The 16,256-nt window shown below is 42.6% G+C and overlaps 1 protein-coding gene across 4 annotated transcripts in view; it reads left to right on the top strand.

Annotated features, from left to right (window-relative positions):
* The window catches only part of SLC8A3 (solute carrier family 8 member A3), a 270,004-nt gene that overhangs the window by 95,787 nt on the left and 157,961 nt on the right, over positions 1-16,256 (top strand). For 2 of the 4 annotated variants that reach the window (XM_082384329.1, XM_082384326.1), the window contains exon 1: positions 13,321-14,195. The gene's annotated coding sequence lies outside the window, so the exon portion shown is untranslated. The other 2 variants (XM_082384328.1, XM_082384327.1) reach the window with 2 other exon arrangements.

The raw sequence follows: 16,256 nt of genomic DNA on the forward strand, positions 1-16,256 counted from the left end.
CTGGAAATGTCCCACTCTCAGACAAGAACAGACAGCGTTTTGTGTGTGTGTGTGTGTGTGTGTGTGTGTGTGTGTGTGTTTCTGTTCCTTTCCTCCATTTGACATCAGTAAAAGTTTTAAATAGCACAAAACTGATTTGGCGGTAAATGGAGAAATGGTACCAAAACAAATTGAAGTGAAAACCCAAAGAACAAACCCTCAAGTTTGGTCTTGTGGTTTTACATATCACAAGAACCATCAATTCAACCTCCATGCAATGTGACTCCCTGGCTAGACTGATGACACAGGAGACTGCAAACAACGATGTAATTAACAAAGCAAGGGTGATAGTACATGGTGCACAGGGTCCCAAGATAACCCTGCATAAACCCTTTGTGGAGATCCTAACAGGTACTGTGGCCACCACACTGTTACAATAAAATATTATCTTTCTCTTAATCATGGGTTCATAGCTATAATCAGACCACTTATCCAAAATGCACCCCAGAGGACTTTCTTTAGGGATAGTTGAAACATTCTGCAGTTTTTAAAGACAGAAAAACAAGACAAAACACAAATGGCACACACAAATGCTAGCATTCAAAGAAACAAACGAACTAGTTCACAAATTGGGTAAAAGTTCAGCAACTATTTCCTCTCTCCAACAGGGTACCCACTCAAATACAAAATAAATTGGTTTATTCTGGAGGAAAAAAACCCAAATGGAAAGGAACAAAATTTCTGGCTGTATACACCAAAGCGACTTGCCCTACTGTATTGAGTCAGTCGGCTCCCAGATTTCGATTCCTTGCTGCAACTGCCAAGCGCTGGGGTAGCTGGTGCCACTTAAGGGAATTTTGAAGGGAAGATCCTCAGGAAAAGTGGTCCCAGCTGCTGCTAGGGCCTTACCCGAAAATTCCTCAACCAGGCCAGCCTGCTGGCCACGAGCAGAAAGGCTGCTGGCTGCCTTTGCCAAAATTTGTTACCAAGACCAAGCTCGTACTGCTCACTGCAGGACAGGCCAACAAATCGAGAGATGAGGTGTTGGGTCAAAATATAGCAATTTTATTCAGAAAGCCAGCAGACCAAGAAGATGGCGCACTAGTGTCCCAAAGAACCATTTTACACAAGTTAGAATTAAGGCTTTTTTATATGAAAAAGGGATGGGGTGTGGTTGGTTGTTGCAAACTTCTTGGTGTCCAAATCCTTTGTTCTTGCAGCCCTCCACGTAGGTTGGGTAACAATGTTCCCGTAAACCTCCAACAAGACAAATGTTATTTTCTGTGCTGCAAATTTTTCTCTCTATATAAATGGGAAAGTGTTGTACCTTCAGAGGTCAGAGACTTGAGAACGGGCTATCTTGTATATTTCAGACTATAGGCAACATTCTTAACTTGTAGCAAAAGCAATAGAATACAAAGGTTAAAGTAAAAGAAACAGACCCAGTATGGCCTCAGATTTTTCTTCCCTATCACAGTTAAGTGGAAATTACAGAAAGGTCTTGCATCCTTAATGACATTACTGAGCTGCTGAATTACCCTGAAATCACTTTCCTTTCGACTTCTTCTTATGGTTTAAACCGCTCTTGGTTGGGCACTCTGTTACTTACAGAGGGAAGAAATCTTAACAGGGCTGTGGGATTGAGCAAGGATTTCTTTAAGGATGGAAGATACTTTCACAAATGGAAGATACTTGCACATATAAATCCCTTTATTTTTTCTTTGCTCCTTAATAATAATCATAATAATAATTATTATATCATTATTTGAAAACATATATTTCCTTATCAATTTGGGTTTACCTATAATTTCTATTTATAATAGTTCTATTAAAATAAGCAAAAAAGACCAAAAATGTGTATTATTTCTCCTGTTATTCAACACTGTTTTACAAGTTTTAGCCAATACAATAAGATCAAAAAATTATCAGAAATATGGCTAAATAGTAGAATTTTCATTTTCAGATTAGAAGATTGTTTTCCAAGGAAGACTAAGAAATTCTACTTTATGTCTCAGTTTCCTCATCTATAGAAATGATATAATAGTATCTACCTTATAGATATATTATGAGGATTAAATGAGTTAACGCACTAAAATGTTTGAAACAATGTGTAGCCCATTGTTAGTTCTCCATAAATGTTTGTTATTGTTTTTAAAATAATTGACTAAAGTGACTGGATACAAAATTAAAATACAAAAGTTAATAGTTTTAATAAACAGAAATTTAAATTTCTGGGGGAAGAAATCCCATTTTTAATAAAACCTCAAACTATAAAATACCTAGAAATAAAGTTCACAAGAAAGGCAAAAGACCTAAATAAGTAGAACTATAAAAATCTTATTAAAATGTGAAAAAAGATATCTAAATGGAGTGACAACTTCCTAAGATAGAATGAGATAATGTCATAACAATATCTACCCTTCCCAAAGGAATATATATATATTTAATGAAATTTCAACCAGAATCCTAGTTTGATATTTTTTACACTGGATATGATGATTTTAAAGGTCAATGGAGGAATAGCTGAGAATAGTCAAGTAAATTTTTACAGAAAGATGAAAGCCTTGGCTATGGGCTTGGCACAATAATAGACAAATAGATCAATGAAACAGAATCCAAAATTGGTTCAAGTAGAATATGAGTCTTAATTTTTGACCAAGTGGGAAAGGGTAGTTTATTTAGTAAATTATGTTGATGAAGTTAGCATCTGAAGGAAAACAAGTTAGACCCCATGCATCATACCACATACAAAAAAACAAAAACCAAAAAACTAGATAAATTAAATATATAAATGTAAAATATAAAATTTTAGGAAATCAATTTTAGGAAAACATTTTTATAAGATTGAAGTGAGAAAGCCTTTAAGCAAAACACAGAATCCAGAAGTCATAATGAAAAAAATGGGCATTTTATGCATATAAAACGTTTACATGAGAAAAGATACCATAAGTAACATCTTAAAAGGCAAATAGACTTTGGAAAAGTATTTACAACACATGTGGCAAATGAGGGGTTCATATCATGAATTATATTGAAAACTCCTACAAATCGATAACATTAGAAACGGAAAACGGGCAAAGGATATAAACAAGAATTTTCAAAGGAGTATATGCAAGAATTTTCAAAGGAGTATATGCAAATACTCAATAAACATATTTTTTTAATTCTTTAAATATTTTGGGGTAAATTGAAATACCATTTTTCACCTATTAGATTGGCAAGAATAGAGAAAGTAGTAATAACCTGCAGTATTTATGTGGTTGGAAAAAGAAAGAAACAATTTGAATGTCTATCAACAGGGGAATGATTTAACAAATATGACATATATGTGGAATATTAGGCAGTTATTTTTAAATACATCTTTATACATTGATAAAAAGTTGTGGCAAATTGCAACATCATGTATATGTGTGATCCCATTTTTTAAAACGAACCCAAACTGTCTTAAACAATCTCTACATTTACATATATGAGCATAAAGAAATGGAAGGATACTCGTTAGACTTTAACATTAGTTACTTCAATAAAGGAGACATTGGGGAAGGGGAATTATTAAACTCTTTCTTATATATATTTGTATTATTTGATTTGATAGAGCCAGCATACATTTCCTTTGTATTAAAAAAAATGTGATTTCCACTTCTAGCTATGATTTGAAGATCATAGAGAGCTACTAAGGCATTAAGGACCTGAAGAGTCAAAAAACATGAGGGAAGGGAGACACCAAGAAGAGAGCTAAATTCTTTAATGCTTTTCTTCTTGAAGCTCTGCATAACCACGATGTGTGGTCTACTGAAAAGCTAAACAGAATGTGGCAACTACAAGACTGAGAGATGAAGGAGAATTCTGAGCAGTCTAACCCATGTGGAGACAAAAACTTCAAAGTCCCTGGCTCACCATGGAAGTGACCCTTGAGTAATAAAAGTGACCAGAAATAGACCAATCCTCATGCAGTATGGAACTCAGTCTCAACTAAACTCAAATACAAACTGGATTGAGATGATTCATCCTGATCCTAACAGCCTACCCACACACCCCCTCAAAGAAAGTGATACCTCTCTCAAAAAGCTAACATAATCCAGAAACTCACCTTAACTCTATAATTTTTCACACATAATGTTAACATTCGGTCAAAAAATACCAGGCATACCAAGAGACAAGAAAAACTGATATATATATCTATATCTATGTGTATATCTATATATACATATACATATAGACATCTCATTCTCTCTATATATATACAGAGAGAGAGAGAGGAACAAAATCTAGAAATAGACTTAGAAGAAATCTAGGTGTTGGAGATATCATACAAAGACTTTAAAATAGCTGTGATTAATAGATAATAAGATGGAATCTATAAAAAATGGAAATTTAATTGAAAGATAAATCAGCATAAAATATCTAGACTAAAACATAGAGATAAAAAAGAACAGAAAATCCAGAAAAGAGTATAGGAGAAATATGGGGCATACTGAAAAAGTTTAACACACCTGTAATTGGACTTCTGAAAGAAGAGAAGAGAGACAATAGGACAGAAGTATTAAGAGGATACTAACTAAACATTCTCCAAGATCATTTAAAAACATTAAATTCAAGAAGTTCTATAAAATCCAAATAAGATAAATTCAGTGAAAGCTACACCCACGCACACCCAGTTTTACTGTAAGGCACATCACAGTAAAACTTTTAGGAACCAAAGACAGAAAAACTTAAGAGCAACAAGGAGATCCATTTACTGCAAAAGAGCAGCAATGAACTTACGACTGGATTCTCAACGGCCTCATTTGTATTACATATAATAAAGCAAGGGTGCATGTTGTAGTCTCTAGGTCAGCAAACTTTTCTGTAAAAGGCTAGATAGTAAATATTTCCCACTTTGTAGGTCATACGGTCTCTGCTGCAGCTACTAGACTCTGCTGTTGTGATGTGAAGCAATCATAGACAAGACACAAACAAACAGGCAGGTGTTGCTGTGCTCCAATAAAATTTTACTTACAAAAACAGTCACAGGCCATAGTTTGCTAATCCCTGCTCTGGGATAATCACTAAAAATGGAGTCAAAGAGTGTGTAACTAACTCTACACACTCTTTCTGGGGGTCTCATCTGTTCCCACGGCTTCAACGACCACCTATGTGCTGATGGTTCCCCAATCTGTGTCTGCAGCCAAACCTGTCTCCTGAGCTTGAGACACCCATCTCCAACTGCCTCTGAGATTGCCCATTTGAACATCATGCAGGTTCATCAGGTCCAAAATGACCCTTCCCTCCTTGTTCTCCAAACATGTTTTTCCTCCCATGTTTCCTAAGTCAGTGCTGCCACTCCTTGAGTTTCTCAAGCCAGACAGCTGGAAGTCATGCCAGACTGCTCCTTCTCCCTCATCCTTTAGCCATCAGCAAACAGATTGGGTTATTCTACTGTGGAAAGAGTTTCCCTCAAAGAACTCACAGTCTAGTGACAAAAATCTTCATAAACCAATGTAGAAATTGTGTGAGAGGTAAAAGGATGTGCTGAATGTTAGGTGAAGGGGCTTATATCTTATAAAGAAGATCACTAAATATCAAGAAAATGATTGCAATTTATGGCGAGAAAAGAAACTGTATGTGAGAGGGCCAAGAGGATGCTTTAATACTGACATGCCATTCATTCTTTTATTCCATGACAATCATCATCTACCTGCCATCGGCAGAAACACAGACTCCAAGAGCAGCCCTTTCCACCTAGCTGAAGTCTCCCATAGACATGTAGAGAGGCCCATTTGGGTTGGAAGAACACAGCAAGGAGAGAGTCTTCAAAGGCATGAAATTCAGGGGCTCCTCTTAAAGAGACCTGTTTGCTTCCATGGCAGATGAACAAAGTTCTATCCCTTTGAGTATTCTCAAGGTCACGGTGCACACAGAGGGAAGGGAGAGGATGTGAGGGCTGAACTGAGACAAAGGAACCTGGATGAATAGGGAACCTACTGACCAAGAATAGTCTATATATTTTGTGTGTATGTGAAAAAACAAATTTGTGAAAAAAAATTTTTGTGAACGAATTTGTGAAAAGACAAACCTTTTCATTGTTCCAAAATGGAGGCAAGCTGCTTTCTGATTTTGTGTGATTTTACTTAGAACATATATAATTATTTGACATTTATATAGCATTTATGATTTTTAATTATACGCATAGATATGATCACCTTAATATTTGACAGATAAGGAAACAGAGGCCCATAAATGATTAAGCAATTTACTTATGGGGATATTATAATAGGAGTGTTGGGACCAGAACCCACATCCTCTGAGTTTCAGCTCAGGGTCCTTTCTTCTATTATACGTTTCTTTCTGTAGAAGAGCTGTTAGGTTTCTGGTATTCTTTTTGGTTGACAAAAAAAAAAGTAGTCCCATTAAAAAGACCATAAAAACACTAACCAACAGATGAAAGATATAGCTACAGTAATATCAGACAAACACTTTAAAAGGAAGGAGCATTACTAGCAATAAAAGGGAAGATAATAGCAATTCTAAATATGGGTACATCTTATAGTATAGTCTTAAAAACATACAATGCACAAATTGTCAGACCTCACCCACAATCTTAGTGAGAGATTTGAACATATTTCTTTTAGAAGCTAAGAGAACATGCAGATTAAACGTAAATAGAAAAATAGATTTGAACAATATGAAAATTAACAAACTTGACCTAATTGAAACATAGAACACTGTATCCAGTAGTTGCAGAATACATATTTTTTCCCCAAAGGCATATGGAACATATGACCATATGCTCGGTTATAAAGCAAGTTTCAATACATTTGAAAGACTTAAGTCACACAAAGAATGTTTTTTAAACACAGTGGAATTAAGTTTGATATCAACAAGAAGATAAAATTTCTAGATATTAGACATTTAAAAGTACACTCCAAAATAACCCATGGGTTAAAGAAAAAAAATCACAGTGGAAATTATAAAATGTTTTAAACTGAATGAAAAATAAAATTGCAACCTATAAAATGTTATAAAATAAAGCTAAAACTGCTTAGAGTGAAATTTAAAACTCTATAAGCATGGACTCAAAAAGAAGAAAGATGGAAATTCAATGGTAACGTATCTATCTCAAGAAATAAGGGAAAGACAAATTACCCATGACGTTTTTCATAGAACTAGGACAAATAATCCTAAAATTTATATGGAACCATAAAAGACCCAGAATTGCCAAAGTAATCCTTAGGAAAAAGAACAAAGCAGGAGGCATAACCCTCCTAGACTTCAGACAATACTACAAAGCTACAGTAATCAAAACAGTGTGGTATTGGCACAAAAACAGATATATGGATCAATGGAACAGAATAGAGATCCCAGAAATAAACCCACACACCTATTGACAATTAATCTTCGACAAAGGAGGCAAGAATATACAATGGGGAAAAGACAGTCTCTTCAGCAAGTGGTGTTGGGAAAGTTGGACAGCCACAGGTAAATCAATGAAATTAGAACACTCCCTCACACCATACACAAAAATAAACTCAAAATGGCTTAAAGACTTAAATATAAGACATGATACAATAAAACTCTTAGAAGAGAACATAGGCAAAACATTCTCTGACATAAATTGTACCAGTGTTTTAGGTCAGTCTCCCAAGGCAATAAAAATAAAAGCAAAAATAAACAAATGGGATCTAATCAAACTTATAAGATTTTGCACAGCAAAGGGAACCATAAACAAAACGAAAAGGCAACCTACTTACCAGGAGAAAATATTTGCAAATGATGTGACCAAAAGGGCTTAATTTCCAAAATATACCAACAGCTCATACAACTCAATAACCAAAAAAAAAAACAACCCAATCGAAAAATGGGCAGAATAGACATTTCTCCAAAGAAGACATATAGATAGCCAGTGGACACATGAAAAGATGCTCAACATCGCTAATTATCAGAGAAATGCAAGTCAAAACTACAATGAGGTACCATTTCACACTGGTCAGAATGGCCATCATCAAAAAGTCTACAAATAATAAATGCTGAAGAGGGTGTGGAGAAAAGGGAACCCTCTTACACTGTTGGTGGGAATGTAAATTGGTGCAGTCATTATGGAAAACAGTATGGAGGCTCCCCAAAAAACTAAAAATAGAGTTGCCATATGATCCAGTAATCCCACTCCTGGGCATATACCCAGACGGAACTATAATTCGAAAAGATACATGCACCCCTATGTTCATAGCAGCACTATTTACAATAGCCAAGACATGGAAGCAACCTAAATGTCCATCAACAGATGAATGGATAAAGAAGATGTGGCATATATATACAATGGAATATTACTCAGCCATAAAAAATAATGAAATAATGCCATTTGCAGCAATATGGATGGACCTAGAGATTATCATACTAAGCAAAATAAGTCAGAAAGAAAAAGACAATTTCATATGATAGCACGTACATGTGGAATCTAAAATACGACACAAATGAACATATTGACGAAACAGAAACAGACTCACAGACAACCCCCTTGTGGTTCAAGGGGGAAGGGGAGTGGAGAAGGGAAGGATTGGGTGTTTGGGATTAGCAGATGCAAATTAGTATATATAGGATGAATAAACAAGAAGGTCCTACTGTATAGCACAGGGATCTACACTCAATATCCTGTGATAAATCATAATGGAAAAGAATATGGAAAAGAATATATATGTATAACTGAGTTGCCTTGCTGTACAGCAGAATTAACACAACATTGTAAATCGACTATACTTCAATAAAATTAAAAGAAATTTATTCAAGGAAAAAAAATCGTGACAAATTTTGGAAATATAAGTTATAAGAAGGTTAAAAATTACATAACCCATAGGGGAGAATTATGACTATAGGAAGGATTTTATTATTACTATACTACCCCGTTATCAAATATTGCTTATTAAACTTTTATCTCCCCTACAGAGCTGCTCCAGAACTTATTTGAAACTTCAGCTTGGTTGTCTGCTTCTGACTCTCCTAGACTGTACAATCCCAGGGCCGCGGAATGCTGGTACCTGGGTACAGCCAGGGCCTGTGACAACAACGATATGGCTTGTGTGATGGAGTGCTAATGGCAGCCAAGGCAGGCAGGGCTGCTCCTTGTGAAGTACCTGAGGCCCCATGTTTGGAGAGGCACCAAGAGGCCCCGACTTGTGGAGTCCTGGGGCATAATGGTAAAGGATGGGGCATTACTGAGAAGCCACATGTCCCCTTCTTACTATTCATCCCTTCTGCCCTATGGTGTTGCCAGCCTCTGGAGAAAGAAGGGCAGTACCTGCTTTGCGTGTGTGACCTTGACGGGAGTCAGTTCACCTGTCTGAGATTTCTTCTTCCCTAGATAAAGGGACAGTGTGCATCTCTCAAGGTGGAGTTGAGGTCTAAATAAAGTAACTTTCCCCGAACAAGTCTGATACACTCCTACTTCACTCACGGCCTTGGCGTTTGCTGTTCTGGAACCTTCTTCCCTCAGGCATCAGCATGGCTTCCTCTCCCACTGCCTTCAGGTTCTTACTCAACTGTCACTTTCTCAGTGAAGCTTCCAGGACTCTCTTCAGTTAAAGAGTCTAGCAATTTCCCTCCCTCTCTCAGCAGTCCCTATGCCCCTTACCCCCTCCCTTGCTATATTTTTCTCCCACAGCACCTACCATTTGACATGCTCTATGTATTTTTTCCATTTTTTTCTTTTATCATCTATCTCTTCCTTTAGAATGTAGGTTCCATGAGAGCAGGGATTTTTGTCTTCATTGCTCACAGCTGTATGCCCAGCCCTTAGAATAGTATCTGGTACATAGAAGGTGTTCCACAAATATTTACTGAGCGAAATAATACATATAAAAATGCATAGCACAGTGTCATAGCAGGTATTTAAATAAAAGCTGGTTTCCTTGCTTCCTTTTTGTTAAATTGTAAAATCCAGGATGTTTCAAGGTTCCAAATGACCCCAGGTAACTCCTTGAAGCTGGAATATAACAAGGACTCATAGAATCAGCCAGAATACTTGGATTCTGTATTAGTTTGCTTGGGCTGCCACAACAAAATACCACAGGCTGGGTGGCTTAGACAAAAGAAATTTATTTTCTTACAGTCTGGGGTCTGGTCAGCAAGTTTGGTTTCTTCTGAAGCCTCTCTCCTGGGCTTGCAGATGGCAGCCTTCTTGCTGTGCCTTCGTGTGCTCTTCTCTCTGTCTGTCTTTGTCCTCTTCTTATAAGGATACCAGTGATTCCACTAAGGCCCACCCTAACGACCCCATTTTAACCTAATTACCTCTTTGCAGTCACATTGTGAGGTCCTAGAGATCACCACCTCAACATATGCCTTTGGGGGTGGGGAACACCATCCCCTCCAGGGCAGATGTTATCTATTCCTTGCTGAGCTCTGTGATGGGGTCGAATCCCCTCACTTCTTTGGGCCTCAGTTTCCTCCCAACTTGAAAATAAAATCTGTGGCTCTTGCTGCTAATACTGACAATAAATCGCTGACCTGCTGTTTTTCCTGTGAAAATCCCCTTGAGTTCTAGCACAACCAGAAATAAAGGAAGAAACAATGGCAGAAATTAAAGGCAGGTTGTCATCAAATTTACCCTTTTCCAACCCAGTATGCATGTAGTAGAGAGAGAAAAAAAAGTGAAACTCTGTCCAGTGTTAAAAGGAGAAATTTGGTTGCAGAACTTACAGTGGGAGAGAAGCAGGGCTGGAGGGAGAAAGAGAATTAAGCTTTACTCTGTACCAGAAACTGTAAGCTCACTGAATCCTCAACCATCCCGTGAGAAGAATATTATTGTTATTAATATTACTTCAATTTTACTGGTGAGGGCATGGAGGCTCAGAATGCAGACTCGGGCTTTGTTATTTCAGTCCGCCTAGAACTCAGAGAGCCCACACATGTCACTCTGCCTACAGCAGTGGTTGAGCATGCTTTGGCACCTCCCTCACCTCCCCCCTTCCTACCCAGCAATGCCCTGCTCCAGGTGACAAAGTGAGGAAGCTCCTGTTGGTTTTTGGATAGTTCTAAAAAAAATGACAAGACCAATGCTATTATTATTGTTTCTGATGTTGTTTTAGTGAATGGGTAATGTTCATTGAAGAAATGTCAACAGATATAAATAGGAAAAAGAAGAAAATTCTAAAAGAATTTTCTAAATTCTAAAAGAATTCTAAAGGAAGCAAAATCAAATCTATAGTGACAGAAAGCAGATCAATGGTTACTTGAGGGGAGGTGGGGGAAAACTGCCAAGGGGCCCGAGAACTTTTGGGAGAGATGAAAATGTTCTGTACCTTGATTTGGGTTGTTGTTATATTTGTACGTACTTTTGTCAAAACTCATTAAAACAGGTGAATTTTATTTTATGTAATTATGCCTCATAAAGTTGATTTAAAGAGAAAAAGAAATCACCAGTAATCTCACCGTCCAAAGATAACCATCATTACCATTTTGGTATTTTTCTGCTGCCAGGGCATGCATATGCATGCACACACACACACACACACACGCACTCACACACACACAGTATCACACTCTACGTTCTGTTTTATTTTCTCTCTCTCCATAACATATCACGAAAATCTTTCCATGTCTATGCACAGAATACTGCTTCAGCATTTTTATGGTGGTAGAATACACCATTACGACAATGTAACATGATCTACTCAACCAATTCTCTCTGTTGGAAAATTAAGATGCTTCCAATTTTTCACTCTTATAAATTTCACTACCATGAATATCCTTGTAACTAATATTTGAGCACATCCTTAATTATTGCCACAGCATAAATTTCTACCAGTAAAATTACTGAGGCAAAAGAGGTTCACATTTTTGAAGGAATTTGATATGTCTTCCAAAACTGCCCTCCCTAAAAGCCACACCAATTTATGGGCCACCAGCCAACTCTCGGTCTTGACTATAGACCTGTCAGCATCATGGGTCTCCACAGAAACAGACACACGGTAAATCCCACCAATTGACATAAGCTGAAATCCCACAATGTTAGGAGTTACTGAAGTCTTACAGAGTCAGTGTCTCAGCCCTTAACTGGATTCAAGGCCCCAAAATGCTCAGGGATCTGAGACCACAGCGCTCAGTTAGGACTGAGGATATCCAGGACTCAGACTCAGCACTGAAACCACCACGGGATTTGCTGAAGTAGCATTGTTCAAGGGACCAGGAAAGAACCCACACACCATGCCAAACTCAGACGCTCTCTAACTCCTATGCCCACTTAATCTCTTTGGACCAAACCTTGTTTCAGAGCAGTCCTCAGGAGAGCCAAGGATCTGGGAATTTGCACATACTGTTGCAGTTATCAGTGAAACTCCAGTGGATTCCACCTTATTCCAATCCTTGGTTCTGCTGCTTGTGGCCTTGGGATGGTTATTTAACCTCTCTAAGGCTCAATTTCCTCAAGAGAAAATGGAGTTTGTAATTGTACCTATCTCATAGAGTTTTGGGAGGATGACATGAAATTCGGCAATCAAATTCGTTAGCAGGGCGCCTGGCCCTAAGGAGGTGCTGACACTTGCTTAGTATATTATTCTCACTTGTTGCCCCATCATATTCGGCTTCAGGCAGTAAAGGCCTGAGAGCAACAACTTCCCTCCCGTATGTTCTGTCCCAGAATCTGCACTAGTGTCTCCTCAAAAGGCCAGCCACCATGCTTATTTTAGATCTGCCTAATGTCATCCATACACTAGGGATGTGAAACCCCATTCTTAGGAGAGGCCTGCCCACCCCGCATGCCTCCAGGACCAAGCCTGACAAATATAGCAGAAATTATAGGCATCTGATTTAAGGCTACGTGTGTACACTTTGCGTGAGCCAAGCCCCAAACCCTAGTTCTGTTGCTGCATCAAAGGACCATCTCTCTTCCAGACTCCAGGCCCAGAGGAATCAGCAATTTGGGAGACAGCCCCCTCTTATTTTTAGCCTTAAAAACCCCAAAACCAACATACCAGGGCTCACCCAAGCGTCTGTCACAGCTGTTGTTTGATTTGGGTTGAGAAAATGACAGACTGAGTTCTGCACCAAGTACAGATGGAAAAAAAAAAAGGGGGGGGGGGAGGGAGTTTTATTTCCCCTCCACTGCCACCCTCCATACCCCCTCAACTCCTCCCCTAGGCCTGGGTGGACCCTGCCTGGGTAATCGTCCCCTGCTATATTTAAAAACCACAGATGTGTTTGGTAGAGACTTAATTTCGGGATTGCAGGCGGCGTCTCCTGAGGACAAGGGGAAAGCCGGCGCTACGCTCCCGCCTGCCCGCCCTCCCCGCCGCTGCCCGGAACTCCGGACTCCACGGAATCCAGGTCAGGACGCGCCGCCGTCTTGGAACTACCCCTGGCCGGTAGGCGCCGGGCGCCAGGCTCCAAAGATTGGGTGGGTGGCCGCGGGCTACGGGTTCCGTCTGCACTTGGTCCTTGGGGCTCTCTGGACGCGACAGCCGGACTCGGCTTCCTCGCTGCTGGTCGGGAAGCTCTCTGAAAATTACCCCCATCGGCGCGCGAGGATAAATATGCGCGGCTTGTGATTCCGTGCAGCTCTCTCGCTCCCAGCTGATAGGGTGACGTTGGGTTTGGAGGCTTGGAGATTGGCTTTTTGATTTGGCTTCTTCCTGCAGCTTAATGGGCAAAGCTCTCGGCTCGCCCAGAAACCAGACCCTCCGCGCGTCCCCTCCGCGCGACGAGGCCGAGACGAGTCCCGCGGTGACGGCGTGCAAGGCGGTGAGCCGGCGCGCTCCCAGCCCCGGGAAAGCCCCGGCGCCGCGACCGCAAGCCCCGGGCCCTCGGAGCCGCCAGGGCGCGCCGAGCCGCTCGCCTTCTTGCCCCTCCCGGCAGGGATCCCCTCGCTGCCTGCGGCCGGGACTCCGGGCCTCTTCGGGGCTTAGTCCCGAGTCCGCCCCCGGGTCGGGGTTTTCCGGGGGGGTCTTCGGAGCGGTTCTCTCTGCTCCTTAAAACAGCGCCGAGGGACCCCTCCCCAGGCCCCCTGCTCTGGCCCCAGCCCTCGCACTCCGGATGCGCTGCCCCGCAGCTCCCTGAAAGCCGCTAGCCCACGAGCCCGGCCGGTGGGCGGCGGCGGCAGACTGACATGCCCCGGACGCGGCTGCGGCCGGCGGGCAGCCCGCGGGGGCGATGAGCCGCTGCGGCCGGTGAGGAGCCCGGCGGCGGGGGCATCGCGCACCTTCCTCACCCCCCTCACTTGCCCACCCCTCCCGGGAGATCGAGAGGAAACGGTGAGTGACGGGGTGAGCCTCCTGCCCTTCCCCCTCAACGGGCGGCCGAGGCCGGGGAGGCAGAAGTCGGGGGGTTGGGGATATCCCCGTGAGGGTTCCTGCTTGTGAGTAATGGTGCTAATTAAGTTCTTTCTCAAGATCATTCCTATGAACTGCCTTCCTGCGGGTTGAGTGTCAGAAGAGGTGGGGGGGAGGGTGCCCCGGAAAGTGTACTGGGCTGCCTGCGGTGCTGGGGGCGGGGGGGATGGCGTTCTGGCGGAGTGAGCGTCTACCGGGGGGTGCGGGGGGCAGCGCAGAAAGAGATGCTTGGGCTTGTGCGTGCAGTCGGGTCGTGGGTTTGTGGGGTTACCGGCGGGGGCGCGTCAGGGAGGCTGAGTGCTGTGCTGCATGCTGGATGAATGTGTGCATGTGTGTGCGGGCTGCGCCAGGGCGTGCTGAGCTCCCGGGGTGGTGAGCGCCCGCCGGGTTTGGGGGCCAGGAGGGGAGCGCGTTACCCGCTCGGCGCGCGCCCGCGGGTGCAAACGCACGCGCGCACCCAACCTCTGGACTCCACTGCCGCGGGTCGGGAACTGCAGCCCCAGCGCACCAGCCCGCGGCGGCCAAGGGGGCGGGGAGAAGGAGGGTTTCTCCCGGCCTCTGTTCTCCCGTACGCGGTGGTCTGGGCGGGCCGGGGCCGGGTGGAGAGCGGTGAAGTGTGTAACTACCTCGCCCTAATCCGTACCCCCCCCCCCTCTCCCCGCCTACACACCCCTCACCACCACACAGACACACACACACACACACACGCACGCACACACACACACACGCACGCATACAGCCACAGGCCCTCATTCAGAGACTAGCCTGCTCCTGCAGACCCTGCCTGACCTGCCCCGAGGACCCGAGCCATTGGAGGAGATGAAGAAAGCAATTTGTTCCCGGGGGGAAAAAAAGCTATCTTTCCTCTTTATTCATTGCGTTTTATTTTTAACCGTGGAGGGAGGGGGTGGGGGCTTTAAATAGAACAAACGCCTTTAATGCAGTGCCATAAATTTCCGCGCGCCCTACCCGCCTGCCTGCCGCCTGTCTCTCTCTGTCTCTCACTCTCTGGCTCTCTAGCTCCTGATGATTAAAAGACAAACCCAGAAGGTTTGGTGGTTCGGTCCCCTGGGCAGAAAGACTGAAACTGGGGCTAGTTTAGCAGAAAGGCAGGCCGCAGCTGGGAGCAAGGCTCCAAGCTCTTAGGTGGGGGAGAAACACCCCAAGCGGAGGGAGTTGTGGGGAAGTGATAGGAGCACATCCGGCCTCCTGGTGGGACACGAAAGGGAAGCCTCTGGGCCTTGGGGCGACCCGGTGCCTCGCAGCCGCGTGTGATTAATCTCCGCAGCTGTTGTGCCCTGTCCACTCGAGCTGAGCTCTTGTTTACCTCGATTTTCAAATATAGCTGCTGCGCCCTGCTCTCCCTGACAGAGGGGATCAGCTCACTCTGTCTGGGCGCCTGTCCACCTGCCAGCCCTTCTTGTTGCCGGCCTCACTGGATCCAAGTTTGAGAGGAACCTGCCCCTTCATGCCTTGCAGCTCTCCACGTGAAGACGGTTGAGCATCAGAGCTGGGGGTGACCAGGTGTGGCCCACCAACCCCTCCCTGCAGTCTGCAATTCCTGTCTGCAGTCTGCACGTACAAGTCCACTCCACAACTTCCTTTTCCTTTAAATAAAATATAGATAAGGGGTTGAAAAGAAGAAGGTGGGACCTGTAGAACTGAACTTAGTTGAAGTGGTTCTCGAACTTAATGAAGATGGGAAGGCTGTTCATGTGGTTTCCTCCACCTGGAATGCTTTTTTGCTCTTCCAGCACTCCTAAATTCCAACTCCGTCCTTCTCTAATGTACTCCTATTCGTCCTTCAGCCCTTAGTTCATTGGTGACTTTCTCAAGGAAGCCTTCCGTACCTTCCCTGACTAGGCCAGATCCCCTTATTTTACACACTCAAAACTTGAACCTAATATTTTGAAGTAATTTAAAGATGCACATTCAATTTACTTATGTGATTGAGTAATGCCGGTCACGCCTCTGGACAGTAAG

The sequence above is a fragment of the Balaenoptera borealis genome, assembly GCF_965194805.1.
Source record: "Balaenoptera borealis genome assembly, chromosome: 3".
In the NCBI taxonomy this organism is placed as follows: domain Eukaryota; kingdom Metazoa; phylum Chordata; class Mammalia; order Artiodactyla; family Balaenopteridae; genus Balaenoptera; species Balaenoptera borealis.